An 11,912-nucleotide genomic window follows, 5' to 3' on the forward strand; every position below is an offset into this window, starting at 1 on the left:
CACTGTTGAATTTTTGTTGTCAGCTCCTAAGAAATGAGAAGCTTTTGTTTTAGAGTTATAAAAGAGAAAGCCACACACAGAACCTTTAATGAATTAAATACTTATTTGCTGTCTGTGATTAGGATGCATATTAAGATCCCCCATTATAACTTGTCTCTCTAAATTTTTACACAGAGGTCAGATAGTCTTAATCTTTTTGCCAAGGAATGAGGCAGGGAAGCATTGTACCCTCCTCCCTGCATACCTGCCTGAAGATGCAGTAACCCTGATGGCATTACACTGACAGTTCATTCAAAGATTTCAACAAAGGAGTTTTTTTAAATGGACTGTAATTTAAAAATGTTAGTGGAATGTTCTGAAGAGAGAAAATAGCCTTCCCTCACCCTGTCACTCCCTCATTTGGATTTTCTCTCTGACTTAGCCAACAGCTATGCTTTTGTATGAAAGGCAAGGAACAGATGAGGTAGAGCAGGAAACTGGAACCCTGTGTCCAAGATTCACCTTTATATAACAAGTATGAATGACAGAAAAGATATGCAGTATGAACCTGAGATCAGGCTGTATATTGTCTACCTGTACCAGAGGTTCCTGGGAACAGCAGTGAGCCAAGTTGTACTTTGCCTGTTTTCATGAGTAAACAGCCTTGCAGATGACACAGATTGCAGCAAGCAGAACAAAGTCAATTGTGGCCAAGTGCTATCTTTGTTAATACAGTTCATATTTCACAAAAATTTCTTGCTATACATTTCAATCAGAAACATTTTGTTATGCAGCATATTTTTGCAATCCATTTGCCTAATGGAACTGCAATACTGTTATGAAATAGCCTTATGGGGTTGCATAGGAAATGGCAACTGTTAATGCTTTTTCAAAATGTGACAGAAGAATATAACACATATGAATTCATCAAACCTGTCGGAGATATAGTTGTCAAGTTTCTACGTTTCAAGTCTGATAGCGATTTTTGGCCTAGTACAATTCCTAAGAACCAAGTAGTTCCGTCATATTTGTGAAGTGCTTCTTTACTCATATTATTCAAAAGCTAAACACTTAACTTTATGAATCCTTCTAGTGTCTGTGAGATGTTTGAAAGATTGGAAACAAAGATGTACTTAAGTGCTTGCAGGATTAGACAGCATGAATGAGCTTCAGCAATTTGTACAACTTTTCTTGTTTACTCTGTCAAACCAGAAAATACTTATTTAAAACTTTTGATCTGAAACAATCTTGTATGATCCTTTCCCTACAGGTTTCATGGTTTTAGTCTATTAAAACAAGAGGCAAAACCAAACACTTATCAGTATATCTTGCTTAAAACTTTCTCTTGGCTTCAAACCAATCTCTAATACATGCTGAATGAATACAACAAGATGTAACCAAAAAGAATACACATCTTACATATTCACCACTGCTTCAGTATCAAAGTCATACTCTGTAGCTCCTGATTGTAATACTCATCTCCTGGCTTCAAGTTAGTAATAATTTTGAAATAATGGAATGCTTTCATTTGTCTACTGATTAGTAAGAAACAAGGAAGAGACTTTGATGTCCTCCCCTTGGAATTGTTATATTTTAGCTTAAGCCTTCTGACCTGATTTTTAAGTGTTCAAGTCAAGAAGGATTACAATTTTCTCATAACTGAAAAACAGTTCTCTACCAATAGCTCCTTTTGAGAGTCTTCTCTTATCTCCAAGGTCAGGTAAAAACGTCACAGGATTAGAAATATGTTTTTTCTGTGAGATAGCTCAAGATGACCTTGTAGTGTTCTCCCACACAAAAAAGCTTGGTTATTTCTGCTTAATTTAAACAATTTAGGCTCAGAAGAAAACAGCACAGCCTCCAGCAGCTTTAAAACCGATAGACCTTACTTAATTTTCAAGCTGTTTCAAACACCTTTCACTTCTTTCTTTGATGAGTTTTAATAATTAGTACCTTTGCAGTGTGCTGTTGCTCCAGAGCGGCTTTCTCTGCCTGTTACAGATTTTTTAGATTTTCATGTCTAGTGAGTGATTTGCAAGATCCACTTTCTGTTTTCCTTAAGAAATCAAGGATGATATCTTCTGCAGATTAGTTCTCTGACATAGCATTGTTCTCATTATACTAGCTGTTAAGGGGATATTTCCTTTTGCAGCAGTACACACATGAAAGTAAGGTCTTCCGGGCATCTTTCTGTGTATCATGTACTGGCATTCCTAAGCCAAGTCCTAAGGAAATCAGGCTGTGCACTCTGTTCCTTTTGCACTGCTCTCTTTTTTAAAATTATTTTTATTATTTTATCCAAGTGATCTTTCACCTTGCTGTCGTAGTTAAAAATCCTTTTGGTGACTACTTTTCGAGCATGAAGTTATTATGTCTGTGCTGTTTAGAGTGCATATAGAGAAATACAGTATGGTGTTTATTTCCAACAAATGCTAGGTGAAGTCAGTGGAAAGACCTACACAGATTACAGTGGGTTTTATCTGTGAGTGTCTTTCTCCCCAAAATACTTTAACAACCACCTCATCCTTACTACTCACACACAGAATCACAGAATCATCTAGGTTGGAAAAGACCTTGAAGATCATCTAGTCCAACCATTAACCTAACATTGACAGTTCTCAACTACACCATATCCCTCAGCACTAAGTCAACTTTACTCTTAAACACCTCCAGGGATGGGGACTCCATCACCTCCCTGGGCAGCCCATTCCAACACCTAACAACCCCTTCTGTAAAGAAATGCTTCCTAATACCCAGCCTAAACCTTCCCTGGCGCAATTTGAGGCCATTATCTCTTGTTCTATCACTTATTACTTGGTTAAAGAGACTCATCCCCAGCTCTCTGCAACCTCCTTTCAGGTAGCTGTAGAGGGCGATGAGGTCTCCCCTCAGCCTCCTCTTCTCCAGACTAAACACCCCCAGTTCCCTCAGCCACTCCTCGTACGACATGTGCTCCAGACCCTGCACCAGCTTCGTAGCCCTTCTCTGGACACGCTCGAGTCATTCAATGTCCTTTTTGTAGTGAGGGGCCCAAAACTGAACACAGTCATCGAGGTGCGGCCTCACCAGTGCCAAGTCCAGGGACAAGATCCCTTCCTTGTCCCTGCTGGCCACGCTATTTCTGATACAAGCCAGGATGCCATTGGCCTTCTTGGCCACCTGGGCACACTGCTGGCTCCTGTTCAGCCAGCTGTCAATCAACACTCCCAGGTCCCTCTCTGACTGGCAGCTCTCCAGCCACTCCTCCCCAAGCCTGTAGCGCTGCTGGGGGTTGTTGTGGCCCAAGTGCAGCACCCGGCATTTGTCCTGCCCAGAAGAACTCTGCTTGGCGAGTGTCCTGGTTTAGCTAGGATAGGGTTAAGTTTCCCCAGCAGTGGGGGGGAGCTCTAGCCAGGTTATTCAATACCATGCTGACCTCACCTCCGTGCGCCGAAGCGTGGGAGCGCGGGATCATGTGTGCTATGCGATTTCTCTGCTCTCACTGCTGTATCAGTACATAACTTACTCTGTTCATTGTTATTACTGTTATTGTTGTTGTTTGTTGTGGTGCTGTTGCACTGTTGTATTAAACCTCTCCTTATCTCAGCCCCGGGGATTTGTATGTCACTCCCTTTGTGGAGGAGGGGCAGCAGCCGCGTGGTCTCAGACCCTGGCAGGGACTAAACCACCACAACTTTTGGCGCCCAACGTGGGGCATGAGAGGGCTGAGATAAGGACAAAAGGAGAAGGTGTGTTAGAGCAATCTGTTAGGTGCAATTTTTCTGTTTTTATTTGTATTGTTTGATAAGGAACATTTGCAATGCTGGCCAATTTGCTTGCATGGTGGGGCTGGATTAATCCTTATATCCACTGTGCGTTCCCAGTGCTGGTGTTTGTTGTCGGTGGAAAATGTGTCAAGGGTTTTATTTTGCTGTACTGGCTACTGTCTGCTTATAATGGGTTTGTGTCACTGCTTGTGGGGGTGAACCGGTATCTGTGTGCTGCCTGGGCTTTTGTTAGGGGTCTCACCCCCTCTATGGGTGAGCCAGGGGAAGAGATCCTCTCGGTTTTTGAGAGTTTCAGCTATCCCTGGAGCACCCAGACCAGTGTGCTTGCGGCACTGTGCTTTCTAAATGTTTGCCAGATCTTGTTTTGGGCCATGCGGTACTTCTCCAACAATAGCACCACCCGGAAACCTGCCCCGAGAGCAGATAGTTATGAGTGGCAAGGTGTGTGGGAAGAGATGGGCAAGTGCCTGGGTCAGTGGTCACCCCCAACGTTCTGGGATTTCACTCCTGAACAAATGCAGAGTCCTGATAAACTGGTGGAGTATTTGGAAAACGTGTGTGGCCAATCTGACAAACCCCAGGAGCAGAACTCACTGCGATGTGCTGGGGGCTTGTCCATGCCTACTGTGTCATCTTTAACACTGTTCACTGCTCTCAAGGGGGAGAAGGGGCTGCAGGATCTGAAAGTGAACTTACTGGTACAGCAGCTGGGCCAGAGGGACAAGCAGTACCAATATCAGTTGCCCCAATATGGAAAACCAAATACACCAACAAATCCCCTCACAGTGTACAGGGTGGTGATGAACCAGGCCCAGTGCAAGAGCAGGAGGAAGAGCCGGAGGTAACCATTCGATCTCTATCCCCGAGTGAGTTGCGAGATATGCAGAAGGATTTCAGCCGCCTTCCAGGCGAGCAGGTTTTCACCTGGCTGCTCCGATGCTGGGATAGTGGAGCTGCTGGTTTGGAATTGGAGGGGAGAGAGGCCAAGCAGCTGGGACCTTTAGCCAAGCAGGCTGGTATTGACAAGGCAATAGGGAAACAGGCTCAAACCCTCAGCCTTTGGAGGCGACTCCTGCTTGGTGTGAGGGAGAGGTACCCCTACAAGGATGATGCTCTATGTCGGTTAGGCAGGTGGACCGACATGGAGAAAGGCATCCAAAACCTCAGGGAAATGGCTGTGTTTGACATGGTCTATGGTGATCTGAATGATGAGCGGTCACCAATGGATCCAGATCAGGCCCCTCGCACACAGCTGATGTGGCGGAAGTTCCTGCAAAGTGGGCCAGAGGCACATTCCAAAGCATTAGCAGTAGCGTCCTGGTAGCGAGACACCCAGACTCAGACAGTGGACGAAGTGATTATCCAGCTCCGGCAATATGAGGGAAATCTCCCTTCCTCCCAACATGCTTTGGTTTCAGCTGTAGAGGAACTGTCTCAGAGGCTCCAAAAAATGGAAGAGGACATATCCTACGTTTCACCTGCACGGGCCCATGTCTCAGCCATTAGAAGCAGGCGCTTCCCCACCCAAGAGAAGAGCAGTGGAAGGCACACACCACGGGGCACCCTGTGGTTCTTCCTCCGCGACCATGGGGAAAACTTGAGGAGGTGGCATGGACAGCCCACTTCTGCCCTAGCTGTACGAGTACAGCAGCTGAAAGGGAAGACCACCATGAAAGGGGAGTCTTCCAAGAGAGATGCAGCTCCAGTGTCCAGTCAGAAATCCCCCAGACAGAATAGAATGGCCAACACTATGCTTGACCCTCTTGAGGGGACCGGGAAGTCATTCTTGCAGGAGTCACTCTTAGGACAAGTGAGTGATGGATTAGAGGGGCCCTGCCTCCAGCCAGGTGGAGGAAAGGGGTAGTTAGATTTACTGGAAGGTGTGGATCCGATGGCCTGGCACATCAGACCCACAAGAATATAAGGTCTTGGAAGACACTGGCGCACAGTGCACCCTGATGCCATCAGGCCACGGTGGGGTTGAACCCATCTGTATCTCCGGAGTGACAGGAGGATCCCAACAGCTGACCCTATTAGAGGCTGAAGTAAGCTTAACTGGGAAGGACTGGCATAAGCACCCCATTGTGACTGGCCCAGATGCCCCGTGCATCCTAGGTATAGACTACCTCAGGAGAGGGTACTTTAAAGACCCAAAAGGGTACTGGTGGGCCTTTGGTATAGCTGCCCTGGAGGAGATTGAGCAATTGTCCACCTTACCCGGCCTCTCAGAGGACCCCTTGGTGGTGAGGTTGCTTAAGGTTGAAGAGCAGCGAGTGCCAATTGCCACCAAGACGGTGCACCGGCGGCAGTACCGCACTAACCGAGATTCCTTGGTCCCCATCCATCAGCTGATCCGTCGACTAGAAAGCCAGAAGGTGATCAGCAAGACTCACTCACCTTTCAACAGCCCTATATGGCCAGTGAGAAAGTCTAATGGCGAATGGAGACTGACCGTGGACTACCGTGGCCTGAATGAAGTTACGCCAGCGATGAGTGCTGCAGTGCCGGACATGCTAGAGCTCCAGTATGAGCTGGAGTCGAAGGCAGCCAAGTGGTACGCCACGACTGACATCACTAACGTGTTTTTCTCCATCCCAATAGCACCAGAGTGCAGGCCACAGTTTGCATTCACTTGGAGGGGTATCCAGTACACCTGGAATCGATTGCCCCAGGGGTGGAAACACAGCTCCACCATTTGCCATAGACTGGTCCATACTGCACTGGAGAAAGGTGGGGCTCCAGAACACCTGCACTTCATTGATGATATCATTGTATGGGGGGACACAGCTGAGGAAGTCTTTGAAAAGGGAAAGAAGATAATTGAAATCCTCCTGAAGGCTGGTTTTGCATCAAGCCACAGAAAGTTAAGGGGCCTGGAAGGGAGATTCAGTTCCTAGGAATAAAATGGCAAGATGGGCGTCACCACATCCCAGTGGAGGTGATAAACACGATAACAGCCACGGCCCCACCAACAACTAAAAAGGAGACTCAGTCTTTCCTGGGCACTGTGGGGTTCTAGAGGATGCACATCCCAACCTACAGCCTGATTGTGAGCCCTCTCTACCACGTAACCCACAAGAAGAACGAGTTTAAATGGGGCCCTGAGCAACAACAAGCCTTTGAACAAATTAAGCAGGAGATTACCCAGGCAGTAGCCCTCGGGCCAGTCCGGGCAGGGCAGGAGATCAAGAACATGCTCTACACCGCAGCCGGGGAGAATGGCCCTTCCTGGAGCCTCTGGCAGAGAGCACATGGGGAATCCCGAGGCCGACCTCTAGGCTTTTGGAGCCGGGGATACAAAGGCTCTGAAGCTAACTATACCCTGACTGAGAAGGAGATACTGGCAGCGTACGAAGGAGTTCAGGCTGCCTCAGAAGTGGTCAGCAATGAAACACAGCTCCTCCTGGCACCCCGACTGCCGGTGCTGGGATGGATGTTCAAAGGAAAGGCTTCTTCTACACATCATGCAACAGATGCCACGTGGAGTAAATGGGTTACGTTGATAACACAACGGGCTCGAATAGGGAACCTCGATCCCCCAGGATTAGTGGAAATGATCATAAACTGGCCAGAGAGCAAAGATTCTGGGATGTCACCAGAACAGGAGGTGAAACGTGCTGAGGAGGCCCCACCATATAATGAGCTGCCAGAGGAGGAGAAGCGATATGCCCTGTTCACTGATGGGTTTTGCCACATTGTGGGGAAACATTGACAACGGAAGGCTGTGGTGTGGTATCCCACACGACGAGTCACTGTAGCTGCTGAGGGACAAGGTGAATCGAGCCAGTTCGCACAGGTGAAAGCCACCCAGCTGGCTTTGGATATTGCTGAGTGAGAAAAGTGGCCAAGGCTCTATCTCTACACTGACTTGTGGGTGGTGGCAAGTGCCCTGTGGATGTGGTTGCAGCAATGGAAACAGAGCAACTGGCAACGCAAGGGTAAACCCATCTGGGCTGCTGAAGTATGGCAGGATATTGCAGCCCGGGTGGAGAACCTCATTGTGAAGGTGTGCCATGTGGACGCCCATATACCCAAGAGTCGGAACTCTGCTGAACATCAACACAACCAGCAGGTGGACCAGGCTGCTAAGATCGAAGTGGCTCAGGTGGACTTGGACTGGCAGCGTAAAGGTGAACTGTTCATAGCCCAGTGGGCCCATAAGACCTCGGGCCACCAAGGCAGAGATGCAACATATAGGTGGGCTCGAGATCGAGGGGTGGACCTCACCATTGACACCACCGCAGAGATCATCCACGGATGTGAGACGTGTGCTGCGATCAAACAAGCCAAACGGGTGAAGCCCCAGCGGAATGAAGATCAATGGATGAAATATAAATATGGAGAGGCCTGGCAGATCGACTGCATCACACTGCCACAGACCCGCCGAGGCAAGCGCCACGTGCTCACAATGGTGGAAGCAACCACTGGATGGCTTGAAACTTATCCAGAGTCCCATGCCAATGCCTGGAATACCATCCTGGGCCTTGAAGACCGAGTCCTGTGGCGACACGGCACCCCAGAGAGGATTGAGTCGGACAATGGGACTCAATTCCGAAATAACCTCATAGATGCCTGGGCAGAAGAACACGGCATCGAGTGGGTCTACCACATCCCCTACCACGCACCAGCCTCCGGGAAGATCGGGCGCTACAATGGACTGTTAAAAACTACATTGAGAGCAATGGGGGGTGGAACCTTCAAACACTGGGACACACATCTGACAAAGGCCACTTGGTTAGTGAACACAAGAGGATCTGCCAATCGAGCTGGCCCGCCCCAGTCAAAACTTCCACGTGTTGTAGACGGGGATAAAGTCCCTGTGGTGCGCATGAGGGATCTGCTGGGAAAAATGGTCTGGGTTAGTCCTGCGCCAGGCAAAGGCAAACCCATCCACGGGACTGCTTTTGCTCAAGGACCTGGGTGCATCTGGTGGGTGATGCAGAAGGATGGAGAGGTCCGATGTGTACCACAGGGGGACTTGATTGTGGGTGAAAACAGACCATGAATTATACTGTGCTTTTGTTAATTTTTCTTTGCTATTGCTAATTGCTAAATGGCAGCTGGACGTGACACAGATGGTATAGAATAAAGGGGTGGATTATGTCCTGGTTTAGCTAGGATAGGGTTAAGTTTCCCCAGCAGTGGGGGGGAGCTCTAGCCAGGTTATTCAATACCATGCTGACATCACCTCTGGGCGCCCAAGCGCAGCAGCGTGGGAGAATCGGTGAGCGCGTGTTTTCATGCGCTTGCTCTCCTCACTGCTGTATTGGTATATATATTCTTGCTTTGTTCATTGTTATTACTGTTATTGTTGTTGTTGTTTGTTGTGGGGCTGTTGCACTTTTGTATTAAACCTCTCCTTATCTCAGCCTTGGGGCTTTGTACTTCACTCCCTTTGTGGGGGAGGGGCAGCGGCTGCGTGGTCTCAGACTCCAGCAGGGACACAGATGATAAATGAGCAACTAGACACATTCAAAGGCCAACAGGCTTGAACAGCATCTTTGAAAATAAAACCCATCCCGTGTTGCAGGTGAGTGTTGTTCGTGAGAGTTACTTTAGTACTTAGTTTTTCCAAGATAAAAAGGCTTCCTATTTGGGAAAAGGATGTAGTGCAACACCTCAGCACCCCTGCAAGAACCTCAAGGTGTGACATTCAGATTTGCTCCTATTAGTTGTTTCCCAGCATGCAGTTCTGAGGAAGGCCAGCAACGAAGTCCTCGTTTTGTGTATATGTAGTGCTAGGGCCTGAATAATAGGCCCTGAAACAAAGCTGACCTCCAGATGAACCTCACAACCAAATGTTACCCATTATTAGTATCTGCTAATTAGTAAAATCTATATTACCATTAGTTTATTATTAGTATCTGATCATTAAAGAAATACGTATGCTTACTAGTGAAAGATATAGCTTAGAGAAAATATAATCAGTAGTGAGGACAAAATGCTGTGAGCATGTATCCAACTTCCCTTGTTTAGCCTTGTTCAAGGCTGAGAACCCAAGTGTTCGGCCTTATTAGAAACTCCCTTGGTTCTGCCCCCCAAGCCCTGGCCAGGCTTTAGGTGGAATCCAACAGGAGGATGAAACCAGATGTTTCCACTCAAAGAAAAGTGCAAGTCATTTTGACTTGCTGATTTTTAGGTATATAAGGCTGGACCCACTCGCAGCGACTTTGGAAGCCTCACTTACGGGTGGACGCACCCCATAGGATTTCCCACTTGCCGGGACAGGCTCTCCAAATCCTCGCTGTAACGAGGGCTCCCCAGCGACTGCGGATCTGGATGATGGTAACGGGTGCAAGTGGTGATGGATCTTTCTTAATCACTATTCTTCCCTTCGTGTAGTAATGATTAGGTGCATTGTTCCTATTTTCTATACTTAACTGTATATAGTAATAATTAAGTGTACTATTCTGTATTTTTCTTATTGCTTATTTTCTGTATTACCTGGTTATATCCTTTAATTATTAACAGTAAAATAAGCCTACTCTTTTCACTCTGGTGTCTGAGTTTAATTGGCATCCTCGACCAGCTAAACAGTAAGACCCTATCTAATCTCAGGTTGGCTTATGTCCCCAGACCCAGCTACCCCTCCTCTCCTCACAGCTGGGGTGACCTCCTCCCCCACCATACCCACCTGTACATGGGGCTGCCCCAGTCTGCCATCCATCCCGCTGGGACAGCAGCAGCACATGCACCAGTCCACAGGGATTAGTGTGAGACACTTTCTCCATATTCTTAGCTGTGGGATCTGGTAGCATCATCCCTTCAGACTGTACAGCAAATCTTCCTAAAGGTTCTGTCTCTAGCACTCGCCATTCAGTAGTCTACCTCAAATCCAGGCCAGAACAAGCCACAGCTGATAGTTGCTTTCTCCAGATCTAATACTCAAAGCAGTCAGGAGGCATTATTTGCTCTTTTTTTTCCCTGTGTTTCTGCTTCAGAGAGAGGCAGAGCATACACACTTTATTGTATTGCAGCAGCCAGTAGTATGCATGCACTATGGCACCATCAGTTCAGACATTCGGTCTCCTCCAGAGGACTCTGGTTTCCAGTGCTGGATCTTCTTTCCCTCCTATTCCACATGCAGCTTTTGCCTCCAGGTCCCGCTGCACGCCAGCGCTCCTGCTCTCCTTCAGCCGGAAGGACTGTGCAGGCTGACACTACTCTGGAGGCAGCAGGTCAGCAGTCAGGGACAGAGTGGTTAACAACCCAGACACCAGGATGGGGGTGGGAAGCAGACCCTGCCGTGGAGACCGAAACCTTTGGGCAGGGCACCCTGACGAGCAGCGATGGCAGCAGGGGTGGGGAAGGCAGTTAGGGCTGCACAGTGGGCACACGGACGATGCGGGGAGCCCCAGGCTGACAGCCATGCTGGTGGCTCAACCGAGCACAGCTTGCTGCCCAGTGGGGATGAGCATGCTGCTGAGCACAGCCCAGTGTGGGTGCTGTACTGGGAGCAGCCACACAGCCCAACAGTGCTGCCCGCTCCCACTGGGGCGGCCCTCACCCCTGCTGCCGTGCTGCCCAACACGGGTAGGCCACCTCCTCCCGCTGCACACCCAGCCCCTCGTGCCTGGTGAGAAAGGAACCTATCTTCATTTTTTTCAAGATCCCTGAGACTGCAGGGCACAGTGGTGAATTTGACATTTTCTATCTTATTACCAGAATTCAACTGCGATGGAAGCAATAAAGATGCAACCTTCACAACACAGGTCATAAGCAATTTTAGACAAGCACGTGCTTTAAAAACTTGTAAACTACTGGACTGCTAAGTGAATTAAGAAATAAATCCTAAGTCTCGCAAGCTTCTCGGCTTGCTTAGCAGAGTAAAATGTTCTAGATTCTGGTAAGTTCTTTTGGGGGCACTGAATACATATTTTAAGAGTTGGGTGCACCTGGCTTTGCAGAGGCTATCACACAAAGTTGTATTTGTACAGAGTAGGGACATGCATGCTTTTACTAGTGAGCTTCAGCCTTTACCAGCCAAAGGAAGGGAAGGGGAAGTGGCTGGCTGCAGTGATGTAGGTTAATCCTCATAATGCTACACAAAGGTACTGTGGGAGGCAGCACCTTGCCTGTGGCAGTCAGGGACAGGGGAGCGTGCATGCATGTGTACCTTTGCACAAAATGAAAACTTGTGCATCACTCATGTCTGCATAGCCTAAC

The sequence above is a fragment of the Strix aluco genome, chromosome Z (assembly GCF_031877795.1).
Source record: "Strix aluco isolate bStrAlu1 chromosome Z, bStrAlu1.hap1, whole genome shotgun sequence".
Taxonomy (NCBI): domain Eukaryota; kingdom Metazoa; phylum Chordata; class Aves; order Strigiformes; family Strigidae; genus Strix; species Strix aluco.